Raw genomic sequence first — 14,469 nt, forward strand, 5'->3', positions numbered from 1 at the left:
CATACCCCCATTAGTCCTCTGATGGGGAAGGTCTCCTAGCGGCTTCGGCTGCAGGGATACAGGGTAGTAGTACTCGTCAAGGATTCATCACTTGACACTCAGCCTGACAGGTGAGGGGCCAGGAACTGGCCCAGCACCTGTTGGACTGAGGTACGCCACCTGGGTAATACCTAGGAGGTCCACCCTCCCACGCGTTGCCACTGGGCTTTCCGGTAGAGTAAGTTCATTGCTTACTGCCTGAGGCGCCCCTACCGGGGACTGCCGACAGGGTTACTCAGGCAATTTTTACAATTGCAGGAGTGCCCCTCCTTTAGGGAGCTTGCTGGATCTCCACTTTCCGGCCTTGTGTCACATTTTGCCGAGGTGTGCGGCAAATAAATAACTACCCCCATTAGGAGTCAAAAACATTTTACACACCCCCTTTTTTGATATAATCGAAAAATCATTTCGGATTCAATTTTGGTTTGACTAAATAAATAAATAAAAATAAAAATGAAAATAAATGAACAAATAAACCAATAAAATAATTGTTTTTTTTTTTCTTCTTCTAGTTTTGGGGGAATTTGTCTTTATTCTCATTGGTCAAAAGAATTATTAATATATTGGTATAATTTGTGCAAAAAGAAGCCATTGAGTTTTTTTGTTTTTTTTTGATACATATAAAAATAAACACTTTTCAAATATACATAAACATACAAATAGAATACTTTTCAAATACATATAAATATATGCACAAAAATTCACAAATATACATTTTTTTTTAACAAATGTTTGTCAAAAAAAAAAAGATACAAAAAAGAATTATTTGACAAATAGGAAATTTACAAAGAAAAAGTTTTAACAGGTGACTTTTTTTTCTTTTTTTTTTTTTAACAAAAACTGGAAACATTATGTTAAGTATTAGTTGGTTAATTTGGTTAATAAGGTAGAAATGGTCGCAGTTTAACATCGTGCCCGGGACAATTTACATTTTTTTTTTTGTATGTGTGATTTTGACTGTTCATGCTTCTCTTTTTGGGTTTCTGAAAAGAGATTTATTCATAATTAGATTCCAAAAAGTTCGGTTATAAAATGTCTTAATTTTATTCTTTTTATAGGTTTAGTGAAAATGTCGGCTATATTATTTTCAGACGTCACATAAGTAAGAGTAATAGATTTTTTTCCTTATTTCATCCCTTTAAAAATGATATCTGATATCAATATGCTTCGACCTTTGATGAATCATAGAATTATTTGATAATAAGATACTGCTTTGATTATCACAATGAATTACTATAGGTTTTTTACTTAGATCTGGTTTTAAAATAGATTTTAGAAGGGTGTTCAGAAAAATTGCCTCCTGCGCAGAATGAGTAAGAGCCACATATTCTGCTTCACAAGTAGAAAGGGCAACAATTTTTTTTTTTTTTTTTTTTACATGGGTGTCACCGCTTATCAAGGCCCGGAGGCCACTCGAGGATAAGGGTTAATAAGTTTACATTAGTCATTATGATTTTAGCATAGTAAACAGTGGGAATTTTGTAACTTGGATTACTTAGGGGGACGGTTCAATTAGAACTTGTTCACATTGGACTTCTTTTTTTTTTTTACATAGGCATCAACACATTATCAAGGCCAAGAGGCCACTCAAGGATAAGGGTTAAAGAGTGTACAGTAGAAATAGGACAATATAATAATCATTAGTAATGAAAATTTGTTAAATTTGATAACTTATATGGAACGGCTCATCAAGAACTTATTTACGTTAGACTTGAAGACAACCATATTGTAGTCAGCCGGAAAGCAGGAAAACGGAAGACAATTCCACAGGCGTGCAGTTCTAAGAAAAAAGCTTTGTTCATGGAATCTACGTTTAGGTTTAGGCACAGATAAAGAGTGGGGGGAATTATTGATAGTGTTTACAGCTAGACGAGTGTTTCTTGTGAAAGTTTGGTGAGGGGGGACCATAGATTGAAGCTCAGTCGAACACTTTCCATGAAAATAATGATACATCAGAGACAGACTCGCAACATCTCTTCTGTGAGATAGAGGTTGCAAGGAAGAGAAAAGGACATCTCCTACGAAGCTACGAAGTCTATTTTGAATTCTATCAAGGCAGGACAAGTCCTTTCTAGCAGCTCCTGGCCAGATGTGGCAACAGTATTCCATCCTTGGACGTACCTGGCTCTTATATAGATAGAGAATAGCATCAGCAGTGAGATATCTACCGGATCGATAGAAAGATCCCATCATTTTTCCAGCGGCCTTGGCAACAGATTTGATGTACGTGTTCCATTTAAGATCAGGAGTAATGGTCAAGCCCAGTAGCTTGTCAAAACTTGAGGCCTCCTGAAGACGAGAGCCATTCATTTCAATTGATGCCAGATGTGGATTAGAATGTTGATGATGTAAAGAGAGAAGCTTGGTTTTAGATGCATTAAAAGTAACCAGCCACTCCTTTCCCCATTGTACTACGTGCTCAAGATCAGAGGAGAGAGAATCGGAGAGAACTTGGTCGTTTACTGTCTTAGATGTGCTACCATAAAGTGTAGTGTCGTCAGTATAAATGTCTACAAATGATGTAAGGATGTGATTTGGAAGATCATTAATGTAGATCAGGAAAAGAGTTGGGCCCAGGATGGACCCCTGAGGGACACCAGCATTAATACTATGAGCTTCTGATTTTTGCCCCTCAACTACTACTCTTATGAGCCTATCAGAAAGAAATGATTTAATAATTGAAAAGACATTTCCAGCTATACCATAGCTAGAGATCTTATGAAGTGAACCTTTATGCCATACCCTATCAAAGGCCTTAGATATGTCAAGAGCAATTGCCCTAGAAAGGTTGCCTCCATCGAGAGATTTGCTAATCCTATGAGATATAACTGTAAGCACATCTGCTGTAGATCTAGCAGAACGGAAATCATATTGAGTGTCACTAAGAAGGTTATTTTTGTTGAGATGGTTGATTACTTCTGTATTTAACACAGATTCCAGCAACTTACTCATGACGCACAGGAGACTTATTGGCCTGTACTTAGAGGGGGATGAGTGATCACCTGAATTCTTAAATACAGGGCATACTGATGAAATTTTCCAGGGAGATGGGAAACTATTCTCCTTAATACAACGTTTAAACAGTTTTGTAAGTATGGGCGCTAGTTCAGGTTGAAGTTTTTTGAGTACTATAATTGGAATACCGTCAGGGCCAGTTGCTTTACTGGAATCAAGGTTTTTGATTAGCTTGACAACATCACGTACAGATATACGTATATCACATAGCGTGTTTTCTGATACAGGAGGAAATATTGGGGGTTGGCAGCCTTGATCACAAAGGGTAGAATTAGCTGCAAAGTTCTTGACAAAGAGATTGGCTTTGTCTGATGCTGACGAGATTACCTCAGGTCCATTGATGATAGTTGGGATGGAGCACACTCTTCTGTTCAGAATTCTGTTTGCTATTTGCCAAAACTGGTGGGAACCAAGCCGCTGCTCAGCTACTTTGGACTTAACAGATTGAGCATACAACTCTCTTGCGTTCTTTATTACTTTCTTACAATGGTTGCTGGGGGTCCTGAAAGTGGCTTTAGTTTCCATACATCTATTACATTGGAAACAGTGGAAAAAGTGATTTCTGTGCACAATGGCAGCAGCACATTCTGGAGAGAACCATGGCTGGCTGTTAGGTTTTTGCTGAAACTTTTTCAAGGGTATGAAACGGTCAATACCTACAATTAACCATTCCGTCAGGTCTAATACTATAGAGGACACATCCTTTTTAAACATGGAATGCAGAGGTAGATCAGTTATAAATGTACGGAAGCTATCCCAGTCAGCCTTAGTGTATCGATATAATGTACGATGGAGAGGTACATCTGGGGACTTATTACATTTCATTTTTATCTTAATTGATACAACAGAGTGGTCGGAAGATCCAAGAGGCGACAGAACAGAAACTGAACATAGTTCAGGGCAAGTTGTGAGAAAAAGGTCTAGTAGGCTCGCATACTGGCTGTCATTGTCGGGCACACGGGTGGGTTCCTGAAAAATCTGAGTGAGGTCATAGGCAATGGAGAAATCATGACAGAACCTCCCCTCATCATCGGTCTTGTTTGAGTGGGTCAACCCTTCGACGTTGTGAACATTGAAGTCTCCACATATGTGAATGTTAGCTGAAGGATAAGTAGATAGGACTTGGTCAATTTTCTCAGATATGCTTTGAAAGATAGTAACTCCGCTGTTGTGGGGGCGATAGAGAGTAAATATAAATGCAGTAGTGTGAGCTAAAGCAACCCGGAAGCACATATAGGGTAAGTTAGGATCTTCCCTGGAGATGTCCCTACTACATGGAAAGCTATCTTTAATATAGGCACATATTCCATGCCATGGCGATCTTGGGGGTCAGATTTAGAAGTTAAGTTAGAGTATCCTTTAATTGCGAACTCTTCTAGGGAAATAGCCTGTCCAATGCCAGTTTCACTTAAAAATAAAAGGTCTGGTTTAGTCTCCTGTAATTGGGCTTCAACCTCTGGAAGGTTAGAACGTAGACCCCTGATGTTGGAGAAGGAGACATGGTAGTAGGGGTCTACGTTGGAAGTTGGAAAACTGGGTTTAATCGTGTATTTTTTTCTTGAAACTTGTCATGATGAAATTTTGGAATTTGTGGACTAGGTCGTCAGATTTACTTAGAGCAGGACAGAGAGGGGAAACAAAGAGAGAAAAAGAAATGAAGAGTTTTTTTTTTTATTTGTAGCTAATGATAAGGTAAAGCCGTAACAATTACCCACTAGTATGGCATCGAGAGGCCCCACCAGAAGCTACTGCATGGTCCAGAATCCATTCACCAAATGGCAATACAGCAGCCCCAGTACTTTGCACCTGCTGATAGGACAGCCTCCTTAGTGGTTAATCCAAGGTTCGGGTCCCTGACAATCAGGCGGATAACGTCCCCCCAGACAAAACGTTTACCTTCAGCACCCTTACTAGTGACATGGCTACAAGGATAGACATAGAAACAGAAAATGTCCGCCATCTCTGCCAAATGTTCACGCAAAATACTACCAACCTAGAAAACAGCTTTTTCTTCTCCCTTTGTCAGAAAAATCACTCATTAAAAAATGAGGACTGAGGGACAAATAAGAAGAAGCGAGAGTAACGGGAGCTGCCGATAACGCATCCACAATGCGTATTCTAGTCTCCATTAAAAAAAAAAAAAAAAAAAATTATTAAGTATTCTACTTAATAAGTTCAACAGACGTGTTTAAGGAAAAGTATGGTGATAGATTCCCCTCTCACGAACTAAAAATGAGTACAATTCGTAATTTATTTTTGCAATCAACTCGGTAGATAAATAAACATTTATGGACGAGAAAAAAAGCTAGCATTTAATAAAACAGAAATACACAAATTAAATACTGAAATAAAATGGAGTTATTAATATTTGAATCTAAAATAAAAAGTATGATTAAAATTTAAATCACTTATCTCAACAAAACACTTCCGTCTCCAAAATGCAAACTGTAGTGAAGAAATTGAGTTAACAGCGTTCAAAAGATTTTTTTTTCCTTTTAGTTTTCCAAGAGATCATAGGTCCAGTCTTTGACAGTCTAAAACAATACCCCGCTATACTTTTTCTATCCTCCGAGTTACCCCAATCTGAATCCGAAAAACCTTCTAAATTTAGAGGATATGCAGACTTTTTAAATATTAAAGATTGTTCTTTGGTTCCTTTTAGGTAACGAAGGATTTGTTTTGCCCGATTAAGGTCTTTAATTGTCGGTTTCAATAAGTTTTGAGATAGCTTTGTTACAGTATAACATATGTCAAGCCTAGTGGCGGTCATCAAGTAGATGACGCTTCCTACCATTTCCCTGTATGTTCGATTATCTATGAATTTTGTTTCGGTCCCTATATTTTTATTTATGTCCATTTCAACGGGAGTTGAACGTGGCTTACATTCTTGCATTCTGAACTTGAGCAGAATTTTTTCAATGTATCGTGATTGGTTCATAGTTATAGTTTCATTTTCACAGGCAAATTTTATACCGAGGAACCATGACAGTCGTCCAAGATCGGCCATTTTAAATTTTTTATTTAATTCATTTTTAACATCTTTTAAAGTGTTGTCACAGTTTGAGGTGAGTAATATATTGTCAACCCAAAAAACCAAAATCAACAATTTATTACCTACATTTTTGGTATACATGCACGCGTCTACGGGACATTGCTTGAATTCCTGTTCTATTAAATAATCATGGAGTGTTAAATTCCAATTGTGTGCACTTTGTTTTAGTCCATATAACGATTTATTTAATTTCCACACCCAATTTTTATTTTTCATTTTAAATCCCTCTGGAGGGTAAATGTAGATTTCACAGTCAATCGGAGCATTTAAATAAGCATTTTTAAAAAGCCATTTGATGTATTTTTAAATTGTATTGAGTGGCAAGTTGTAATAAAATTCTAATTGTCATTAAATTTGTCGTTGGTGAAAATGTTGTAAAATATTCCACTCCAGAAATTTGTGAAAAACCTTTTGCAACAAATCTTGCTTTAAAAGTTTCACTGCCAGAAGCTGTGATTTTTTTGGGAAAAAATCCAATGTGAAGAAATTATATTTTTATCTGTTGGTTTTGCCATTATTTCGTATGTGTTATTTTCAGATAAAGCTTTCAATTCGGATATCATAGCTTGTTCCCATTCTTGGTGATTTTCTGAATTAATTGCCTCATTATAACTTTCCGGTGCGCTGTTCAACGAGTAATAGTAATCCACAGCGTAATCTTGTATCTTTTCAATTTGTAAGGAGTCTGGCCTTTTTCACTCCCTTATTGGATATCGACGTGTCTGGTTAATATTTTCGTCAAAAGTTTTGACTGTAATTGTCGTCGTTATTAATATTTTCATTGTGATCGATTAAGATGCTATGTAATATTTCACGTTTTTCATCCACTGGATCGCCATTTTTTAAAATTAATGTATCATTGAATTTTACACATTTAACCCTTTTTATGGCATTTTTGGTTGGAATGTAGATTAAATATGCCGGACTGTTTTTATTGTATCCTACGAAAGTACCTTTTTCGCTTTTAGTATTTAGTTTACTGGTGTTTTCTATAAATGCAAAACAATCAGAACCAAATAGATGCATTCTGTTCATTTTAGGTATTACACTGCAAAATGCTCCATACGGCGTTTTTCTTGTCTGTTATTGAATGATCTATTTCTGAAATATGCTGCTGCCATTAAAGCGTACGCCCATAACCTATGCGCTCATTTCGATTCGATAAGTAGACATCTTGTCATCTCAAAAAGGGTTCGCCATGCCCTTTCAGCAGTGCCATTTTGGAAGGGGAAATACAGCGCTGATTTCTAATGTTTAATCAATAGAAGTTCAAAGTCTTTACTAGTAAATTCAGTCCCATTGTCTGAGCGAATACATTTTACAGAACCGTACGGGGCAATATCAGCTAAATATTTCTTAGTGGCGAGGATAGTGTCGGATTTATTTTTTAGAAAATAAACTATAATTAAACCGGAAAAATTATCAATAAAGTTAAAAACGTACCTTAAATTATTTCTCCCCATTGAGCTTATCGGACCTTCTAAGTCACAATGCACAAGTGAGAGAATTTTCGTAGCTTTTTTGTCTGGCGTTCGGCTTATATATTTTGTCATTTTCCCTTGTGTACACACATCACAATTTGGGAGATCGTCTGAAGGTATTATTTTCATGCCTTCGACTACATTTGGTAATTTTTTAATATCAGCTGTATTGCAGTGTCCTAGAATTTTATGCCAGGTTTCCAAGTCGTGACAGGCAGTTTTTGAGGGAACCATACTTTTTAAATAATATAGTCGGTCATTTTCTTTAATGTCAAATACAGTTCCATTGAGGTATATCAATTTTGACTTATTTTGGCCAAATTTTATATTCGTGCCTTGTTTAATTGCAGCCTGCACGGAAAATATGTCTTGCTTGAATGTAGGTATGAACAAAGCATTCTTTAGAATACAGTCACAGATTTCGCCTTTATTATTTTTTAGGGATATTTTAGCATCGCCTCTTTTCAAGACTATATCATTTATTTGACTACCGTCAGCAAGTTCGACAAAATGACTTTGTGGATTAAAGTTTGAATCAAAATTAATAAAATCAGATTCCTTGGTGATAACGTGTGCTGTAGCACCACAGTCTACAAGGAGATTATTACAAGGAGATTGAATAGAAATGTATGTTCTTCCTCAAAGTTCTCAACCTTTTTTTACGGAGTCCATTTTAGAGCGTTTATATCGATATTGGAAACTTTTGTGGTTGGATCATCCACAATTATAGCAGATAATTTTATTCTTTTTCTTGGGAAAATTACTTTTGGAGAACACGTTGTGGTGAGGTGCGTAATTTGGTGGTGTCTGCTTTCGAGAAGCATTTTTGAACTTCATAATATTGCTGGAGTTATTATTGTCCACAAGCATACGATTAATCTCTTCGTAACTGTGCAATGCCACTTTAAATTCGCTGAAATGTATGGGTTTGTCTTTCTGAGTTATAACAGTTGTAAATGGTTTAAAATCAGCTGGAAGTCCCTTGAGGGTCATTGATATCAACAAGCTATCTCTTATTATTTCACTTGAGAGTTTTAAGGCATTGGCGGTTGTTTCTGCCCTTATAACGTAGTCGGTAATCGTTTCATCCTCGTTATGTTTTAGAGACGTTAGTTCTGTATATAGTGAAATAATTTTCGGTTTCTCTTTTGATAAGTAATGTTCCTTTAATATGTTCAATGCTTTCCGTCCATCATCCAATGCGTCTCTTATAATCAGAGACAGACTTCTATCGTCTAAGCATTGAATCAGTTCTGCAAAAACAGTTGCATTCTTTTCGAGAAATTCGGGGTCGTTTGGATTCTCTGTTGGAGATTGTATCACTTTGTGTAGTTTTCGAATCCTTAGATATCCCAGAAATTTTACCTGGCACAATTCGAATTTAGATTCCGATCCATCAAAGAAAAGACGATGGCTGGGCGCATAACCTGTTAAGTTTTGAGACATTGTGTTGAACAAAGATGGCGGCGTAGTTCAGACCAGTAACCAAGATGGCAGCCAAGAATCAAATGCGATCCATGGCGTAGTTAATGGCGAACTGATTGAATTCAAAATTCAACAATTTTTATAATAATTTTGAAACGTTTTCATTGGTTGTTTAGCACATCCGGTGTTTATAAAAATGATTGGCGAATCCATTCATCTCATACCCCCACTAGTTCGTCTTTTGGTTGTATACGATATTCATTGCGCTGATACTGTTATTATTATTGTTATTATTATTGTTAAATTTGTTATTCCTCTTTCTTCTCTTCCCCCGTTGTTACCTTTTTAAGTCCCGGATCTTCGCGTTTTTTTTTTCTCTCATTTCCCGTCGGCCATGGCATCTGCCAGCTGTGAGCCGTCGGAACCTGTCAAGGAAAAGCAAGAAGAGGAGAATGCAGTCTGGAAGAAGCCACCAGCAGTAAAAATAGACGTAGAATCGTTTCTTGAAGAAGCCAAGAAATGCATAGAGCATGTCACCACGAATGGCATCAAGGTGGAACAACTACGGATGGATGAATTTGCCAAAAAGACAATTTCACTTTTTGTCATCGACAGAAAAACCAAGAAGCTGATTAGATTGACCAAAGACACCGTGACAAAGTTAATTGCGACTGTGGGAATGAGAGCGGAAAGGATAACCAAGACAAAGGGCTACAACACCTGGGCAGCCCTATTTAAATCTCCAGAAGATTGTATTAAGCTCTCGAAAAATGAAATCATCACTCCAGAATACATTCTGAGGATGGAATACCTGGGACGGAGACGGACAACCATTTCCATATTCGAAGTCCCAGGTGTAATACCAGGGGAATATTTGGCGGCGTATTTTCTGCAATACGGAGACATCTCTGGAGTAAACGTCGACCAGTACAATGGTGTCTGGTCGTTTGATATTTTGCTGAATAAGGAGGCATACTATAAGATACCATACTACATCGAGGCACAGGAGGAGAAACTACCTATAGTAGTGGCAGGAAGGCGTCCGGCTTGCTGGATATGCGGAGAAGTGGGGCACTTAACGTATACGTGCCCCAAGAAGCAAACAACGGCGAGAAACCCAAAAAATCGGGTATTACCACATTTAGAGCCGGGCGCACAACCTGAATTTAAAATACCAGAACCGACAGATAAAACTAATCCTCCCAGTCTATCAACTGACGAGATCGAAGCAGTTTATAACACCGAAGCTGCATCACCAGAGAAAGGTGAATGGAAAACCGTACCAATCAGAAAAGCAGCATCACCAACCTATGCAAAATCCTTAACAAAGGAACAAAAAGTTGAAATACGTTCGAGCAAAGACCCCGGAGGGAATAAATATAAAGAACTACTAAAATTAAAAGAATCTCTCGATGAAAAACGAAAAGAAAAAATACACATTCCCTTCCCAGAGTCCCTGTTCCCGGAGAAACCTAACCCAAAAGAAAAACGTTCCCCCCAAAAAATTCCAGCCCCAATAGTTTATACACCCCCGACTAGAGGGAAAAATATGACCTCTCTAGGCGCTCCTCCCAAAAAGAGAAGCCCTAGACCTTCCCCCTTCTGCACTCCTGCTAACACGCCTCAAAGCACTCCTCCCCCTTCTCCCATGAAAACAGATATGCCCCCTCCCACTCCGACAGATAAAAAAAGGCAAAGGAGCCCCTCTTCCGAGAGAGAATCCCGAAAAAAAAAATCTCCCCTTTTTTTTACAGGCAAAGCAGTTTGTCAAATCTCAACCGAAAGAGAAACTGTGATGAAGGCACACAAGAACAAGGAATATAAAAATTTGCTAGCCTTAAAAAATATAAAGAAAAAGGATACCACTAACCCCGAAAACTTCCCCAAAGCCCCAAGATTATTGACTGTAGTAAGGCCCAGAGCAGAGGCCAGTGGAGTGTGGACAATGATGGAGGAAGCAAATAGCGCTTTTAATTTGTTTCCTCCAGCCGTTTTTTTCAATGATAACGACATACAAAAAATGAAAGAATCATGTATTGGACGGGTCCCTATCAAAATGCATCCATCATTGTATAGGGCCATTAAACTAACCTTTCCTCTTGACATCGGCGGTTTGTCCCCTGACGGGTCAATCACCACTGAGATGACCACTGGATCCATGGGGACAGCTGTCGGTGTCTTGACACCGTCTATGTTTGATCAGGATTCCCAACCCTAAGTAGCTCAGGATGGCTTCTTTAAGATTAGCTAGTTTAAATGTCCGAGGGTTGAGGGACGCCTCTCGTAAACTTTGAGTTGCACGCGACCTTCAACGCCTTGGTGTGGATGTATGTTGTCTACAGGAGACTCACTTTATTCTAAGTGACTATCAGGATGTGCTCCTTAGAGACTTTCAGCTCTACTCAGCACATTATGATACCCACGCAAGGGGGGTTACCTGGCTAGTTAAGCGCACTCTTGATGCATCGTGTGACCCTATTTATGCAGATCCAGAAGGAAGATTGCTCGTTCTGGATGTTACCGTAAAGGATGTGGCATTTCGTTTTATTGGGGTTTATGCGCCCAATAACCGTACTGAGCTAGTTTCCTTTTTTTTGGCGAATCGAGCCTTTCATGAATTCGTCTCGCCGGTTAGTTTTAGCGGGAGACTGGAACGCGGTCCTGGATCCCGAGTTAGATCGTGGGGTTAATACCACAAGGGATACTAACCAGAACCGGGATGCTAAAGCGTTTCGAGACTTTGTCGACAAGTTTGATCTTGTCGATAAATTTCGGAACGAAAAACCCGGGGATTTAGCATGGACTTGGACAGGTAGACGCGGCTCCGATCCGGTGCAGCTTTCGAGTTACATCGATCGGTTCTTAGTTAGGAGAGTCGACCTAGGGCTTTTAGACTGTCCAAGTTTTCATAGTATAGTTTATTCGGACCATAGGCTTGTCCGGGTTTGAGTAAACTTAGATAGTGTTAAACCTAGGATGGCTAGTTACTGGAAGTTCAACACGTCGTTGTTCGATGTGAAGGACTTCCGGGAACAGCTTCTACTAACAATACAGAGGGAATTGACGGGGGCTATCATCGGGAATAAGTGGTGGGGCAACCTTAAAAAAGTCATTAGGTCCTTCGCTGCTGATTTTAGTCGCCGGCTCAACCGTAGTTCTAGAGCAGCGAAAGCGGCGCTAGAAGATAGATTAGAAAGGGCGGTGGAGGAGGGGGATAGTGCTAGCTATACTATAGTTAAGGCTGAACTGGACTCCTTGGATAACAGGGAGGACCAGGGATTATTAGTTAGGGCTAGATTAAAAAGAGCGCCAAACGAGGCAACAAACATGGCCGCGTCACTGCGTGCAGAGGAGTTTCGACGTTCTGCAGATCGACACATCGCCAGTGTCACATTGCCGGCCGGACGAACCGTAACTTCAAACGACGGAATCTTGGAGGGTTTTCGGACTCATTTTCAGGAGCTTTTTACCAAGGAGCCCGGTCTGACTATTGAGCAGTTTGACACCTATTTAGCCGACTTTTCTCGCCTGGAGGCGACCGAAGCAGCTAGGTGTGAAGGTAGCATAAAAGAGGAAGAAGTCATTGAGGCCTTGAAACAGGTCGGGCTAGACAGGACCCCTGGGATAGATGGTCTGCCCTACGAGGTGTATTTGAGGCTGTCGCCCAACTTTATTCCTTTGTTGACCGTACTTTTTAACTCCTGGTATAGGAACGGGTGCATACCTCAGTACTTTACCAGGGGGATCATTAAATTGTTACGCAAAGATAAAAATGGAGGGGATGGGATAGGTAATTTCCGGCCCTTAACGATGTTAAACACAGAGTTAAAGATTTTGGCCAAGATCTTAGCAAATCGTCTGCAGATTGTCTTACACCGTCTAATAAGTCCCGAACAGACTTGTTCTGTTAAGGGCCGGACGATTCAAGATAATTTGCACACGATACGCTTGATCGTAGAAAAAGTCGACACAGAAGCCGCGCTGATTAATTTAGATCAGTCCAAAGCATTCGACAGAGTAGACCATCATTACCTAGAGGCTGTTCTTCGCTCGGCTGGGTTTGGTCCCCAGTTTCGCTGTTGGATTTGCCTCTTGTATGCCAACCCTGGTGCTATGGTTGAAGTGAATGGGGTGAGGTCGAAACCCTTCATGTTAACAAGATCGATCCGTCAAAGTTGTCCGTTATCCCCAATGTTATATGTGCTGGCGCTTGAGCCATTTTTGCGCCAGCTTCGGGTGAATCCGGTCCTTCGCGGGATTACTTTGCCAGGTGGCTCTACCCCGGTAAAGTATACCGCCTATGCTGACGACGTGACTGTGCTTGTAACGAGCAGTGCCGAGATTAGAGTCGTTGACATAGAAACAAGTCGGTATGCCAAGGTCACAGGGGCCATAATTAACTACGTTAAGTCTATTGGCTTACGTATCGGTGCCTGGAGGGGTATGCCCCTTCAGGGACCCTTTGGTTGGGCTGATGGGCCATGCAAGCTACTCGGCGTCTGGTTTGGTCCCGGTCTCCAGCTGGAGAAAAATTGGTCGGAGGTATTGGAAGCGGTCAAGGTCGCATCTCATTTGTGGGCCTTGAGAAATCTGTCTTTGAAGGGTCGGGCGGAGGTATGCAATTCTCATATCTACCCCCTGATCCTTTACCGTCTATCAGTACTTCCACTCCCGGAGACCACACTAGTTGATCTGGTGCGGGCTCTTTTCGCGTTCTTATGGCGCGGAAAGCAAGCCATGGTTACCCGGGAGGTCTGTTACCTGCATCCGTCTGAAGGCGGTCTGGGTATGCCTAGTGTAGAAATACGTAGACACACTCTTAGGCTGATATACCTGGATCGAATGTGTACACCAAGTGAGGGAAACGGTGTCTTCTGGATAGAAGACACTAAGAAAGCCTTTCAGGCTTTGGAGAGTGTGCATTCGGCTGAGGGGGAGGCACACAGGTTGCCCCGAAACGAGTGCCCTTTCTATCGCGAGTGTCGGCAGGCCTTGAGATTTCTTCTACGGGTCAAAGAAAGCCTCTCTGACACCCAGCTGTTGTCTCGCAAAGCGCTATATCGGGCGTTAGTGAGGGGATCCGTTCGAGACGAAAAGATTGAGGAGTTCGGTTTTACGAAGGAGGAGCGCCGCTTAATATGGCCTTGGGCGCCTGGGTCGAGCTGCTTCGATAATTACGAGGCATCACTCACCTGGCTGGTAATACGAAATGCTCTCTGGGTCGGCAAAAGACTTTACGCAGCGGGTTTTACGGAGACACCCAATTGTGTCCGATGCGGAGAATGGGAGGAAGACCTTGATCATGCTTTCTTCCACTGTGCCATCGTTCGACCGTTGTGTGAGTTAGTTGAAGGCTTCACGGTTCGCATGCTGAGCGGGCGGTTTTTTGTGCTGGAGTCGGTTTCCCCGTGCTGCAACTGGGCACCGACCATGAAGAAAGAAGAACGCTATGTTTTT

The sequence above is a fragment of the Euprymna scolopes genome, chromosome 14 (genome assembly GCF_053919585.1).
Source record: "Euprymna scolopes isolate OS-2025 chromosome 14, ASM5391958v1, whole genome shotgun sequence".
NCBI lineage: Eukaryota > Metazoa > Mollusca > Cephalopoda > Sepiida > Sepiolidae > Euprymna > Euprymna scolopes.